The sequence below is a fragment of the Berghia stephanieae genome, chromosome 8 (assembly GCF_034508935.2).
Source record: "Berghia stephanieae isolate SIO BIC M18660-M18661 chromosome 8, UCSD_Bste_1.3, whole genome shotgun sequence".
Taxonomy (NCBI): domain Eukaryota; kingdom Metazoa; phylum Mollusca; class Gastropoda; order Nudibranchia; family Aeolidiidae; genus Berghia; species Berghia stephanieae.
The window spans coordinates 22,823,245-22,827,799 of NC_088367.1; positions in this window are offsets into that span (position 1 = coordinate 22,823,245).

The window sequence follows — 4,555 nt, forward strand, 5'->3', positions numbered from 1 at the left end:
AGAGTTTTTGCCAAGACAAGAGTCACTTAAACCGATCGATATTTGAAGGACGAGTTTTCTGGCCAATTTTTTAAATACGAGTTTTTCCAGAGTACAGCAGTTAACTGGTTAAAATTGCCTTTTTGTATTGTTTCAACTCCGACATGACGCCACGGCCACAGAAAATGGTTGATTACTTGCCCTGGATAGAAAATGTCAGAGAATTTACATACCTTGGCAGCAAAATTAGTCAGTCGGGTGGAATTGTTGAAGACATCATCTCTAGAATCAAGAAATCCCGCCAAGTCACATAAAATCTTTTTTTTTGTTTTTCTTTTTATTTATTTATTTATTTATTTATTTATTTATTTATTTATTTATTTATTATTATTTTTTAAAAGTCAATATCCATATACCTGTTTATTGTTGTATTTAAAAGATGGAGACAAATCTAAACTGGCAAAGTGACGACAAACATTGGGTGTCTCCCATTCCCGAGGTTAAAAAAAGAAAGCACGCCAGGCCTTTGCAATATTGAGACCATATGGAAAGCGTCCAGCATATCCACAATCACCAAGCTTAAAAGATTTAACACTTATATTAAAGCAGTCCTGCTCTATGGGTCAGAGTCATTATTAGCAAACAACCCTGACCACATCAGCCAAGATACAAACTTTTTTCAATCGCTGTCTTCGACAAATACTCAGGTTGAAATGGTTTGACAAAGTGCCAAATGCTGACCTTTGGACAAGAACAAACCAAGAATAAGAGGATGTCCAGGTCAGACGCAGAAAATGGCGATGGGTTGACTATACCCTGCGGAAAGAGCCCTGTAATATGGTTGCTCTCGAATGGAACGCACAAAGCAAAAGGAAACGGGGTCGTCCAAAACAGACTTGGAGGAGAAGCCCTCAACAAGATTTGTGCGTCTTCAATCTTACCCGGAGTGAGGCATAGGTATTTGCCAACGACAGAAAATGATGGAAGAGTGCTGTTGAGGCCCTATTGTCCGCCAGGAGCTAAGAGGCATACGTCATGTCACTTGTCCTTGATAGAGGTACAAAAGTTGCTATGGGAGACCGAGTGATTGATTTTTATCCCCCCGCCCTGTTGTTTTAATCGGTGTGTAGACTACCTGCTTACCAACCGAAGCAGTCAGCATTCTTTGATCTTTAAAGTAATTTAAAACTCTAGGGATTGAAAAAAAAAACACATGGAGGGTATTGATGCTATGGATTTAGGCAAAATACCCACAACATCCACCAGCCGAATATAACGTACCGACATGCAAATTTGTGTGCAACCTTAAACGTTTTTAGTCAGATTGATAGAATTTAGTAAGATCTAATCATTAACATGGCTGTCTATAAAAACATTAACAAAGGGCTGTGCGACGTCAATTCCGTTTCATCTATAGTCACTCTCACTATCGAGTGTAGCAAGCAACATCTTACGTTTCACAGATATATAAAGCGGGATAAGCTCCGCCCGTCTTTATGCATCTAATGACTCTGAGGGACAACTTTTTTTTTTCCGAGTGCAAAATCTAATTCTGTACTTAATCAATCTAATTCGTCTCTTGTTTTAACTCACTCCATACTAGCCCTTTTCAGAAATTTCCCCAGAACATCACAGCCGTCATCATCAAAATTGACCTTTCTTACTCAAACTCAAACAGAAAAGCAAAAAGTACATTCTATACATAATATTTTTCAGCAAAATGAGCTCTACAACGCGGTGTCCAAGTTTTTATAGCAATAACAAAAACATTCTTTGAATTTTGTGATGTACAAAAGAAATCAGAATGAAAAAAAATGTTGGTTGCATCTTAAGGAACGTGACGATTTTCCTGTTGTTGGAAAGGAGAGGGTCAAAGCTGTTATAATTATTGTTATAAATCAATTCCATGTTTACAACAATCCACAGCTTCTAGGAACAGCTCAGTTTCCACCACAAAACCATAATTATATCAATGCTAACACTGGCGTTGGAATTACATTTACAGCAACAGCAGGATTCTCTATTCCTAACCTTTAAAATAACACAACCTTGATTGTATTTCTTTTTTTTTTTTGGTTTATTTAGTTACATTTCATTAACTCTAAAGGTGATAGGGTCCATTTCACGCAAAAAACAAAAACAAAACCCAAACCAACCAACCAAACAAACAAGCAAACCCAACAAACAAACAACATTTGTCAGAATTTCATTTGTTTCTATTACTTTTTTCAAAAGATTTGTGACCGGTTGGTTGAAAACACACTTCCAATGATTTTTAACCGGAACAGTGGAAAACGTGGCGGCACGAAATTTGCTCTCCATTATCAACATCAGTACCACCCCGAAAAAAACCTGATCTGAATCGAAACGTCACTTGTTTTTTGTTAATAAAAAGTAATTAACAAAAATGAATATAACAGCTTCAAAAATAAAAAGAACAAAATACCAAACACGGAATGTATTGGGCTCAAAACCCCTGTTCAGCCGACAACAAACAAACAAACAAACAAACAATGAAAACAAAATTATATTACTAAAAAACCAGATCGACGACAGAGAAATAATAAAAAAATCTTTTTATTCATCCCTAAGGTGAAATTTTTCTTTGGGATATATTCCAAGAGAAGACTGGAATAACCCAGGCGTCAGCCACAATGTAGCGCCGCAAAGTAAGTTATGCTACGCATGGCGACGATCTAGTCGTGGGGGATTTTCATCTATCGAAATATTTGAAGGACGAGTTTTCTGGCAAAAATCTTTAGATTTAGCGGCTATGTAGTCTTGTAGTATGACACACGCCTTCGGATCGGAATGTCCTGGGTTCGAGGCTCGTTCGGCGCATAGTTGAGTCCTGGGAAGGCTCTTTACTCACATTCTCTCACCGTACTCGGGTGTAAAATGAGTATCTAACCGTTAACAGCGTTGTATCTGTCGTAAAAAAAATAATTGTAATACCTCCTAAGAGGCGTCATGTCTCGTTCTATATGTTACGTGTTGCTGTTTGTCAGGGACCCTTGTAAAGCGAGCACATTTAGTGGATATTGCGCTATATAAAAGCTCAAGTTAGAATGTGTTCGAGGGAATTACTCTTCCAGTAATTTGTCGTGGTCTAGAAAAACACGTCATTAAAATTTTGGATAGAAAGCTCGTCCTTTAAAATATCGACGATTTAGATTTCCTTCGTCTTAGCAAAAGCTCTCAAACCTGGGAGTTTCTTGAAGATTTCACGGAGGTCCCAGGTTTGAGAATTTTTGCCGAAAGACGAGAGTCATTTAAATCGATCGACATTTGAAGAGCGAGTTTTCTGGCTAAATTTTTTAATGTGTGAAATTCAGAATACCCCAGTTAATTGGTAAATTGGGAAATTGTTTTATATCATCTAATTTCTGTAAAGATGGATAAAAGGTATCACTCCACGCGTGGTGCTTGGTGTGCTTGGATTACCTGCTGCGACGTGTCTCTCTCTAGTGATGATTTGCCATTTAGATATAATCGACCCAACTCAGTCAGGCAGTTTTGTGTCTACCACATTATTGTTTCTTTTTACCTCTAAAGCCCATATCAGTTAAGTGATTAATGGGAGCGATCTATATTCAGGATTTTGTCCAACGAACTCATCAATCACATGAGTTATGGCTCTCCGACGATTGGATAGTTCTTAACAAATGTAAACACGCTGCTTTGTTTATGAAAGTTGTAAACATAAACATGTGTCAAGCTGAACAATCGTTATGCTAGATATTTCAAAGCTGTGAACACTTTACAGTCAGTCGATTTGAGCACATATTATTCCAATGTGAACATTGACCTCGATCACATGGAAAGGTAATGTAGACCATCCCCATTGAATGTTAACCCATGGTATCATGTGTAATGATAATGTGGTAATGTTTGATTTTGAAAATTAAAAAAAGCAGGAAAAGACTGCCAATGATATTTTTGTGAAGTTTTAATGATTTCCCCCCTGCCAATTATGTCAAGAGGTTAAATTGTAAATAATACATTTTGTAACACAGTTACAAACAACTTTACTGTTATCAAAATGGGTCGACGATATTTCTTGGTAGAATACATTTATTGTCACAGTACACATTATGCAACTGATCAAAATGGTTGTTCAGTAATTCTCTTGGTTCTGAGGTTAAGTTGGCATGTTTGGTGGTTATGGTCCTGGGGTGGTCCGTCCTTAACAGTAGACGTGGTCAACAAAATCGGTGACAATGGCATAGGGCGGGTCGATTAGATCACATCCGGATGCCACGATCTCCCCAATGACAGCATTGCAATCCCCTATGCCACAGAATATGTCAACACATCTGGAGAGGAATTTTATTTTGGAGAAATGATAAATTGTGCTGATATGTGGCGACATTATATATTATAATAATAATATTGTCTTGTGGTATGGCACTCGCCTTCGGATCTCACGGTCCTGGGTCCGAGCCCAGCACATTCTGTCACCTTGGTCAGATGAAAAATGAATACCTGGCTGTTAACAGCGTTGTTTATATAGGAAAAATTTGTAATACCGCCTAACGGGCGTCATGTTTTCGTCCTATATGTTTAGTGTTGCTGT